General features: G+C 37.5%; 1 protein-coding gene across 1 annotated transcript in view; it reads right to left on the bottom strand.

Annotated features, from left to right (window-relative positions):
• The window catches only part of LOC122686763 (ATP-binding cassette sub-family C member 4-like), a 201,940-nt gene that overhangs the window by 56,322 nt on the left and 133,348 nt on the right, over positions 1–12,270 (bottom strand). The gene's annotated exons all lie outside the window — the stretch shown is intronic.

Consider the following 12,270-nt stretch of genomic DNA (forward strand, 5'->3'; position numbering starts at 1 on the left):
ATGTGACGACAGAGGATGAGATGGCTGGATGGCATCACCGACTCGATGGACATGAGTTTGAGTAGACTCCAGGAGTTGGTGATGGACAGGGAGGCCTGGCATGCTGCGATTCATGTGGTCACAAAGAGTCAGACACGACTGAGCAACTGAACTGAACTGAACTTTATTGAGGTTTGCAATGGCTGTCAAAGATCTCTCTTGGTAAATGTCACACTGCACTTGAAAATCTGTTTGTTATTTCAAATATGTTTTAATATTCATCTCTAACATAATTCCATAGTAATAAAAGAACAGACTATATATGATTTCAATACCTTTAGATCATGAAATTTCTACACCTGGTCTTATGCCTCTGGATATATTTCAGTGTCTCCTTGTATATAGTCTATAGGAACTTGAATAGAAACTGTATCTTTCTGTTGTGTGAAAACTGTATAAATCTTAATTATGTTGAATTGGTTCATAATGCTTTTCAGTCTACAATATTATTCTACTTCTCTCTACATTCATTCTATTAATTTCTGAGAGTTTGATATTGAAACTCCAACTGAAAAGCTTAATTTATCTACTTAAAACAAACAATTGTAATATATTGTGCAACTATATGTACCTTTGGTCTGTATTTTCCTAGTCTCCTATCAAGTGTTATCATGTTTTCATAATTTAAAAAGTAAAAATAATAAAGAGAAAAATTCAATTATATAACTAAAATGAAAAGACTGCCAAAGAAAAGAGGCAGTAGTCAGTAGACAAAATACACATAATGAGATCAACAATAAAAACACAAAGAGCATTTGCTATTTATATGGGAACATTCATCTGAGCACTTCAAAAGGCATTTTACAAACCAATTAATACTTATAATTCCACCTTGGAAAGACACATGTCAAGTATCAGTCTAGTTACTAAAACCAAAGCAGAGAGAAATTAAGTGCACTAACCATATGATCAGAGAATCAATATAATGCAGGTGAAATGCTGGTCATGAATTAAACTATATTATAGTAGCTAGTTTTTAGTTGTGTATATCAATCATGCATGCAGAAACTGGTCTTTTTTCCAATGAGCTTGTCCAACTGCAAATTCTCTGGTAGTAGCCTCATAAGGGATGATTTCATCACCATTTAGATTTCTAAATAAACAGAAATGAGTGGCATAAGATGTGCTCTCAGTCATGTGTAAATTAATTCAGTAAATGAGGATTATTTAGTGGGAACTCTACATAGTTTTTCATTTGAATTCCTCCAAAGTTTCAAAGTTTAATATGTAAAATCCATAATGACATTTCAAAAAAAATTATCTTTATAGAGATTAAATGTAAGAAGAGTGGATTGACTTTACCTACCTTTGTAGCCATTTTGTACCTTATGGTAATTTCTAATTTGTATAATTTAGATGAACCCTCACTGCATACAGGCAGGTTTTAGTGAATATATATGTTCTGTGTACAAGCAGACCTTGAGGATATTGCAGATTTAGTTCCACACCACCTTAATAAAGTGAGTTACCACAAAGTAAGGTGAGTCATACTAATATTTTTTCTCTTGAATATTAAAGTTATATTTATACTATACTGTAGTCTACTAAGTTTATAAAAGCATTATGCCCAAAAAAAATATATGTACCTTAATTTCCAAATACTTTATTGCTAAAAAGTGCTAACCACCAGAGCCATTAGCAGACTGTAGTAACATTAAACATCACTAATCACCATAACAAATAATAATGAAAAAGTATTAAATATTGGGAGAATTGCCAAAATGTTACAAAGAGATACAAAGTGAGCAAATGCTGCAGGAAAAAATGATGCCAATGGACTTGCTCCGTGCAGGATTGTCACAAATGTTCAACCTGTAAAAAAATGTACCTATGAAGCACAATAAAACCAGCTATGTCTAGGACTTCCCTGGTGGCTCAGTGGATTAGAATCCACCTGCCAATGTAGGGGACACAGGTTCGATTTCTGATCCAGGAAGATTTCACTAAATTAGTACACTGCAACCACTGACCCCATGTGCTACAACTACTGAGCCTGAGTGCCTAGAGCCTGTGCTCTGAAACAAGAGAAGCCACAGCAATGAGAAGCCGGTGCATCACAGGAGTAGCCATGCTCACCGCGACTAGAGAAAGCATATGTAAAGCAATAAAAAAAAACAAAAAACAAAAAAACAGCACAGCCAAAAATAAATAAAACTTTACAAAAAAGACAAAAACAGTACGCCTGTATTTCTGGCTGTTCTCATATGTAAACTGACACACATCAGGACACAGGTGAGAACTGTGTCTGTGAGAGTGTGTGTATGTTCCCATACTATCGGCTCTACTGAAACGGATCCATTTGTGCAAACTGGAATATTTGCAAACTGGGTAAAAGGCCAAAATACACAGGGACACCAAGAGCTGCTCACAATCACAAGGCTATGAGCTATAAACTTCAGAGAGGACCTTATGAAGAAGACAAATCAAAGAAAACCCAGACCAGGCTATTTCTGCAAATGAGTCATCAAAACTATAGCCTGAATATTTCCTGGGTTGCAAATGGTTTTACCAATTTCCTGTGGAGATTATCATGAGTATAAGTAAGTTTATATTCCTAACACCAAAAATTGGAGAAAATCTTACTGTAGCTGCTTTGCGACTACTCTTTTCCATTTTTCCAAGAAGAGCAGGGTTGGTCTCTGACAACCACATGAACTTAAGACATGTGCAGTTAGACATAATCAACTGGATCTCTCTTTAAACATCAAACTCAACATGATTGATACCCAGTGACCACACAAAACCACAAACCAGTCCCTTCCTCCAACTTCCCTAATTTACTCTCATTACTTCTTTGCCAAGCTGATAGGTTCATGACAGCCACATTGCTTTTAGTTTTCCCTGAGTCCGAAATGGTGCAACCCCTGAATATTCTACTGCAATGTTTCATGAGTCAGACTCATTTTTATGCCCACATTCAATCAGGCTGCATCATCTTTTTAAAAACAAAATAAAACAAACTCTTCTTAATCATAATCAGTACCAGTGCAAATGAATCTGAAAAGCAAATAAATACTACCCATTATCCCAGCACTCTGAAAAAACCATTATTAAGATGTTGATATATTTTATTTTTTATATTTTATTTTCTTTAAATTAGGAAAGTATGATAACACATTTATAGGAGACTTGGAAAATATAGAACAAGGTTACATATAGTTTCACTATATATTATAATTATTTCTTAAGTAAATAAATTAAGATTTTTAGCTGGAGTTTCAATATCAAACTCTCAAAAATTAATAGAATGAATATACAGAGAAGCAGAAGGATATAGTTATGGATATCCATAATAGAATGAATACACAGAGAAGCAGAAGGATATAGACCTTAAAAGCACTATAAACCAATTCAACATAATTAGGATTTACACAGTTTTCATACAAGAGTAGGATACAAATTCAAGTTCCCACAAACTGTAAGCTAGGAGACACAGGAACATATACAGAGACATAAAAAAAGGTGCAAAAGTTTCACGCTCCAAGGGTATTGAAATCATACAGAATCTGTTCTCTTATCACTGTGGAATTATGTTAGAGATGAATATCAAGAGATATTTGAAAATAACCCACATATTTTCAAGTGCAGTGTGACATTTACCAAGAACGATCTTTGACTTAGTCATTGAAAACCTCAGTAAAGTTGGACTGAAAAAAACACACAGAGGGTCATTGCAGAGACGAAAGCATTTAAATGAGAAATTAATATAAAGATACTTTAAATGAAATCTCAAGTATTTGGAAATTAAATGTCCATTTTTAAATGATGAGCGCATCTAAGAAACCATAAAAAGGAAAATTAGAAAATATTTGTAATTTAACAGAATTTGTTGCATGCTCAATGCAATTAAATACAATGTGGAATCTTGAATAAGGCATGAAAACAAATAATGGACAATGGCATAAAATTTTGTGAAAACTGAACAAAATCTGTACTTTAGTTAATAATACTGTATTAGTTGTTAATTTTTATTTTATTTTTTTTACAACATAGTATTTCTTCATATTCTCAGAATTGGATTAGAAGTTTCAAGCCTCATTCAAAATGCTTTTTAAGTCACTAAGGTAATACATTTTCTAGATGTTTAGCAGTAATATTTTATGCCAAAATACATGGAAGTATATCAAAGTTTTGAGTGAATATAAATTAGAAATCCAGCATTCTATGTATAACAAGTCAAACAAGTGGAATCAAAATATCATAATTTTTTTCAGCTGGGCAAAAATGCATAAATCTTCTAAAACATATATATTATAAATACTATACATATATGTATACAAAAGCTTTTCTATTATGTTTGAGAAAGAATAACAAAAAAAGAGATGGAAAAATTGGAAACATGAACTAAATAAAATGGAAGCACTGAATATAAAATAGAAAAAGTGAAACGTACTATATAAAAGTAAAAGATCATCATATAGTCCAGTTACTTTTAAACATAGCCACTCATTAGAAATACATCTGGAGCTTTGGAGAAAAATAGCAATACCTGGGCATGTATACTTTTCAAAATTAAATTCCAAGATAATTCTATTATGTATCTGGATTTTAAAAGGTGATTACAAGTTTTTCTATTAAATGGTAGTTTTAGTGATATAGAATTCTATTATTTTCTGTTGATGAATCATGATACAATGGTATTAAGTGAACAACAGTTACATAATCACAATAGTAAAATATGTTTATCAGTTTTCACATTGAATACTAGACCAAAAAATAAAGATAATTACAATTGCAAGACATAATGGAAACATGATTAACCTAACAATATAAAATAATTATATACTAATTAGAGGGTTAAGTAAGAGTGATAAGTGGAAGTGCATACATGCACATGTTCTCATCTGCCCAGCCAGTCTATGTATTTTGGTTGACGCATTTAATCCATTTACATTTAAGATAATTATCAATATGCATGATCTTATTACCATTTTCTTAATTGTTTTGGATTTATTTTGTGTAGGTCTTTTCCTTCTCTTGTGATTCCTTCATTTGTTGTAAAGCTGGTTTGATGGTGCTGAATTCTCTTAACATTTTTTTCTGTAAAGCTTTTGATTTCTCCATCAAATCTGAAGGAGAGGCTTGCTGGATAGAGTATTCTTGGTTTTAGGTTCTTCGCTTTCATCACTTTAAATATATCAGGTCATTCCATTCTGGCTCATAGAGTTTCTATTGAGAAATCAGCTGATGACTTTATGGGAATTTCCTTGTGTGTTATCATTTTTCCCTTGTTGCTTTTAATATTTTATCTCTATCTTTAATTTTTGTCAGTTTGATTTACTATGTATCTTGGTGTGTTCCTTCTTGGGTTTATCCTGCCTGGGACTCTCTGCACTTCTAGGACTTCGTTGACTATTTCCTTTCCCATGTTAGGGAAGTTTTCAGCTATTATTTCTTCAAACTGGGTTTTGATCTGGTGGGCAGGGCCATGCTCAGTAAACCTTTAATCTAATTATCCACTGATGTGTTTGGGCTTCCTCTCTCCTCCTTGTTTAGTCTGAGGCAACCAAGCCTGTACTCCATGAGGATTTATGCCAAGGAACTCCTTCCAGGACTGCTGTTGCCAGTGCTCCCATCTCCATGGCAAGCCATTGCCCACCCACACCTCCACAGGAGACCCTCCAACACTAGCAGGTAGGTCTTGTTCAGTCTGCTTTGGGGTCACTACTCCTTTTCCCTGGGTCTTGATGCACACAAGATTTTGTTTGTGCCCTCCAAGAGTGGAGTCTCTGTTTCCCTAGTCCTGTGTAAGTCCCACAGGTCCCATTGGTGTTTGAAGACTGATTCTCTGGGGATTTCCAGTCCCTTTGCTAGATCTCCAGGCTGGCAAGTCTGACATGAGGCTCAGAACCTTCACAACAGTGGGAGAACTTCATTGGTATTATTGTTCTCCAGATTGTGTATTGCCCATCCAGCAGGTATGGTATTTGATTTTATCATGTTTGCACCCCTCCTACCATCTTGTTGTAGCTTCTTATTTGTCTCTGGACATGGGGTATCTTGTATTGGTGGGTTCCAGCATTCTCCTGCCAGTGTTTGTCCAACAGCTGGTTGAGATTTTGGTGGTCTCGCAGGAGATGAGCATACGCCCTTCTACTCCACTGTCTTGAACCAGACAAGATGTTGATACATTTTCTTTCTTGTGTGTGTATTCTATTATTTTTTTTCTTTATCTCTGTGTATGCATTTTTTAAAATGTTAAGTTCATATATTAAAAAAAATAAGTTTAATATGAATATACTGTTTAGTTTTCATTTAGTATTTCATAAAAATATTTATTTAATGGGTACATAATATTACAGTGTATTTTATCATTTATTTAATAAGTCTCATATTGGTGGATATTCAGTCTCTGATATTTTATTATAAATAATATTATATATTATATAATATATATTATTATAAATAACTGTTTATTATCCTTGAAGCTAAATCTTTGGAAACAACTTTCTTTCCTTAAGATAAATTCTTGGATGTGAAACTGCTGAGAATCAGGTATGAACATTTTCAGAACAAGCTGTTAAGTACTGCCAACCTACCCTCCAGAAATATAGTATCATCTTCTATTCCCACCCATTTTCCTACACATTCACAAACCACATAACTTTGTTTTGATTGACCTCAGTTTGATTCCAAAAAATGGAATCACTTTCCTAGGATGACTTGCTGGAGGTACAGCAGCTCCTGGCTCCCTGCCCACTCAGGTTCACATGCATTCACTTCTCAGATTAAACTACCAAAGGACATCTCTGTGCCTGGCACTCCACCCCAGGAAATCTCTTCTACAAACCTGCCCCCACTGACTTTTCCATTCTTCCTCTCCATGAATCAGCTTCCTCGGGGTCACTAGGTAGTTGTGAGGGTTGAACGTGAAAATGTGTGTTACACACCTAGTAGTTCATTTCTCTAAATGCTTTGCAGGTGCCTAATTCTTTATTCACTGATTCATGGCACAGTGCCTTTGTTTATGCTGATCCCACCTCCCCAAAATGTCTTTTGCATACATTTCTACTGGCTGAAACCCTATCCAAAGGTCACTAAGTGTCTCACATACCTAATTCCTCAGAAATGCTCTCCCTTGTCCCTTCACATGGAATTCTCCCAACCCTAACAGATGTTACATCATCTTTTTCTAAATTTCTGTATGAATTGTGACCACCTTCTATATCATAATGGTTTCCCCAGTGGCTCAGCAGTAAAGAATCTGCCTGCAATGCAGGAGATGCTGGAGACGTGGATTCAATACCTGAGTTGGGAAGATCCCTTGCAGGAGGTCATGGCAACCCACTCCAGTATTCTTGCCTGGAGAATCCCATGGACAGAGGAGCCTGGCAGGCTACAATCCATAGGGTTACACAGAGTCGGACATAACTGAAGCGACTTAGCACAAGCTATTAAGCTAATACAACCATTTGCTCATTTCTTCAACTGGACTATATATGTTGACAGTGGATATTTATTGGATTTGCCTTTGTATTATTTGGATTACCTGTGGCGTTTTGTACAAAAGAGGCATTCCATAGGGATCTGAGGTTTTTAGCTCAAGCTGGAGAAATTTATGTAAAATTGATTACCGTATTATTTAAGTATATGATAAGCTAGAAAGAGATATAGACATAGCAGATAAATCCTATAGCCATAAATACAACTGAAAAGGCCAACCTCTCATTTTCATGGGACAAACAACAATTTATACAGCGTAAGTGGTTAAGGTCATTTTATATCTCATGAAAATGACAAGTATCTTTGTCTAAGCATTTACTGTGTGCTGGTCTATACATGCTTTACATGTATTATCTTGTTTAATTTGTATTAATGTGTGTGTTTGTAAAGTTGCTCAGTTGTATCTGACTCTGCGACCCCATGGATTGTAGTTTGCCAGGCTCCTCTGTCTGTGGGATTTTCCAAGTGGTGATACTGGAGTGGGAAGCCATTTCCTTCTCCAGGAGATCTTCCTGACCCAGGGACTGAACTCACATCTCCTAACTCTCCCGCACTGGCAGGCAGGTTCTTTACCACTGCACTACCTGGTAAGCCCTAATTTATATTAATACAACAACCCTAAAGGTTAGGTCCTATCACTTCCATTTTGCAAAAGTAAACACTGAAGCTTTTAAGATTAGTCTGTCTGAAACAACAGAGCTCATAAGTCACAAGACAGGACTCAAATCCATGTGCATTTGCTGCTTTTCCACCTGCTGGTTTCTTCCTTATCTCCTGGATATCCTGGTACCTTATCATGTCCCTCTGGGTAGCTAGAACAGAGAAAGTGAGGAGAGGTGTGGCTGCAGATAAAGGATCAGGCCTACCATATAGATCCTATGGCCAGAGAGTTAAAGTATGACATGGACACATATGTATATAATGTGGTGCGTGTGTCAAAAAGGATGACATCTCTAAGCAGAGAGGGTACCCGAGGTCAGGTGGGCTGGCTGTCAGCAAGAAGAACCAGCACCCACAGCAGGGCTGGGAGAGAAACATGCTGCTAAATGGGGCTCATGGTGCCTAGGAAACAGGCCAAAAAGACCTCGTGCCCTGCTCAGGGCAGCAAGACATTTTTGATTCCATCAAGTAGTGAAAGAGCTGCACATACACTGCTGCATGGGGTTGTCTCTGACTTCAGGTCCAGGCAGGGCTGAGCCTGTGGGAATTCCCTCCAGTCCCTGCAGGAGGCTGGTGTGGGGAAGGTGGGAACAGGATGAAAACTGCCTGTGATGAAGACAGACTCCACTAGAAAGATGCAAATAAATGCAATGGAATCACAGAGTTGAATTATAATGTAAAAGTACAATTTGCAGAACATAAAAGCAAATAAATCAGTAGGGTAACTGGCACAGAACTTTCTAGAGCCTCATGCTCAGTCACAACATGGGTTTGGTTGATTAATGAGCTCAATTTCAACTGTCAAAGGACATTTCATGGAAATCACAGAGTATCAGCCATGAAAAACTGTCTATGGGATAGAAAGGACTTTACTGGGAGTTTCTTGTTCAAATGTGATGCTGAGTCAAGAGGTCTGCGTAGGCCTGAGACTATATTTTTAAGAAGCTCCCAGGTGATGTAGGTGCTGCTGGCCCTGGAAACACAGTCTGAGTCTCAGGAAATTAGGAAGCTAGGAGGGGAAGTGGGACAATCTGGAAGTAAGAAGAGGGGTTATTGAAAAAAATATTAGGTAAAAAATGAGAAAATGTAGGATAGTAATAGTTTTCACATTATAGCAAGGTCTAGTAAGCATCTGTAAAAATGTATTATCTGAGTAATAGCTTTGAGCAAGAAAAAGAATAAATAAATAACAAACCAATCTACTTCTAGATCTGGAAAATGTTTTGCAAAGACCCAGCAAGTACCCTCTAAAATGAACAAATCAACCACAAAATCATCTAAATGAAAAACTCTTAGCCCATGTTCAGAATCTACCTAGAAAGCCTAGGGTGTTTTTAAACCTCGTTTTGGGTCTTTATTTTTACTTGCTGTTTATTTCATGAATTAGAAACATGCATGGTACCTTCTACATTTTCCTGTTGACTCTTAACTTCCGGGAATCAGGACAGTAGAGGACATGATGGAAAGAGAATAGAACCCCACTTCTGCTGGGCTGGCTCACTGCCACGTCCTCCCCTGAAGCAGCTTCTCGCAATCAAATCCAACACCATAGGGGTGTCCCAAAAAACGGGACAGAAGAGGTCTATTCTGGTTTAGTCTCTTCTTTAAGACTGCCCTGGTTTCAGCCAAGGGCCTCAAGCTGAGTGTGAAAGGAACATCACCAACAAACCTGGAGGCTGGCAGGTCCAGGTTACAAACCTCTCTGCCATCTCCCACTTGGATCTTTCTCTGCTCCTCTGACTTTGCTTTCATTGAGTTTCATTGCTTTTAACCCAGGAGAGAAATACTGGGATGTACACAGGTGGAGTGAAATGGCTTCACTACTGTGCTGCCTGGGTATAGTCTCCCAACACAGAAATGAAGCTAATGGTGATGCTGTGGTTGGACAATGACACAAGTCAAAAGTCATGTTACTGCAGTTATTAATTCAGTCTCGAGACTCAGCCTCCCCTCAAACATTTTAGAACCTCAGATAACTCTATGATTGGGGGGTTTAAGATGATAGAATACAAATCTGTTATGTTCCTAAGATACACTGCAGAGTTTCTTAGATAATTCATGTTTTTGGCTTTGGGGGAAATTTAAGATGAGTGAAAATTAACAGAAACAAATTTACAACAGAAAATATGGTGGAAACTGTTGTTGTTCAGCTGTTAAGTAAACATCACCTACAGTGCTCTCAGGGACAGGACTGCATCAAAAGTGCAGTGAATGTTTTCCCACCACAGGAATCCTCACCTTTCCCCAGGTCGACAATGAAACTGGAAACAGTTAAAAGGAAACTTTTGCCCTGCGACTAACTGAAGCTGCTCCCTGGGTATAATTTGGACACTGAATTGAATATTTATTCTTCCATGTCACAAGGGTTTCATTCATTAAATTATGGCTATAGTTCACTAGATGGGTCTGTGGTGGAAAGAGCAGTTTAAAGTACTTAACATGCTAGGCAATCAGTTGTTTATGGAATTGTCGTGTGTGTGTGTTGGTTACTAGCTGCTCACACCTGTGTGTTACTCACTCACCCAGCCAGCAATCCCTCAGCACCCTCTGTGTGACCTGCAGAATATCACTTTCTGGGGAACAAAGATGGTCCCTGACCTTAAGAAGCCTCAGGGTTTTGTGTGACACAGACCCAAATTTATAAGTCATGCCACAGGTACTATCTTAATTGTGGTAAAATTCACATAACAAAATTTACCAACTTGACAATTTTTAAGTGTACAGTTTAGTGTTAGGCATAGTCACATTGTTGTGCAACCAATCTTCAGAATATTCTATGCTTTGTAAAACTGAAATTCTGTACTCATTGAACAGTAACTCCTCATTTCCCCTCCCCAGTTCCTGGCAACCACCATTCTACTTTCTGTCTTTATGAATTTGATTACTCTAAGAACCTCATATAAGTGTAATCATACAGTATTTGTTGCTTTTATTTCTAGCTTATTTCATTTAACATAATGTCCTCATGGTTTATCTATAGGTTGGAATTTTCTTCCTTTTTAAGGATGAATAATATTTCATTTTAAGGATATTCCACATTTGTTGATCCATTTATCTGTTGATGGAACTTGGATACTTCCAAGTTTTGGCTACCACAATTAGTGCTGTTGTGAACACAGGTGTGCCATAAATGCTATCTTAAAAATAATATATCTGGATTCCTTTTAGTTCTTTTTCTGCTCTGATTGCTGTGGCCTCCAACTAATAAAAATAAATGCAAAAAAAAAGAAATAAAAATAAAAGGAAAAAAATAATATATAAGATGCTGAAGAATAACTGAAGGTCTCACAGAAGAAGATGCATTAGAATTAACTCAGAAAATGAAGACATTCATCAGGACAGGTCTGTGAAGTAGAAGGGCGGTGTATACACACTGGAAGCTGGGAGGATGTGGTGCTTGGAGGGTAACCTACGCACTACCTGAGTACAGAGGGGGTGTTTAAGTCAGGAGACATACTGGCTGGAGAGGCAGATGGGGGAAGAGCTCCCAACCACCTTGTCTGTTCTGGTTTAGTCTCTTCTTTAAGACTCTGCCCTGGTCTCAGCCAAGGGCCTCAAGCTGAATGTGAAAGGAACATCAACAGACCAATAGGCTGGCAAGTCCAGGTCACAAGCCTCTCTTCCGTCTCCCATATGGATCTTTCCCTGTTCCTGTGGCTCTGCTTTCATTGACTCTGATCAAATTTCTGGACTCTGCCTCTAGCTGGGGCCTCTGGTTCCTTACACATGATTGAGTCATGATTCTGGGCCTGCTTGTATGGATTTGGTGTTGTACTATGGTTCCAGCATCATCTTATTGTATACTGGTAAGTAAGGATCAGATCTGTGCTTCAAAAAGAAGCAGTCTGTGGGTGGGATGGGAAAGTGTGGGTCAGCAGAGAACAAGTCTTACAGAAAGAGTCAAGAGACAGAGGAGGAGGCTGCAACTGAAGGGTGCCATGGGAGGAAGAGAAGATTTCAGAAATACAAAAAAGAAAACATGGAAAGGAATGAGATATTGGTGAGTTAGGGACAAGGAGCCAGGGCTGACTTCCAAGACTCTTTATGAACAATCAGGTGTCACATACAGTGTCCTGGGTTAGGTTAAGTCCCGGCTCCAGAGCCCTGGGCTCACCAACCACCATGAGG

The sequence above is a fragment of the Cervus elaphus genome, chromosome 30 (assembly GCF_910594005.1).
Source record: "Cervus elaphus chromosome 30, mCerEla1.1, whole genome shotgun sequence".
In the NCBI taxonomy this organism is placed as follows: Eukaryota; Metazoa; Chordata; class Mammalia; order Artiodactyla; family Cervidae; genus Cervus; species Cervus elaphus.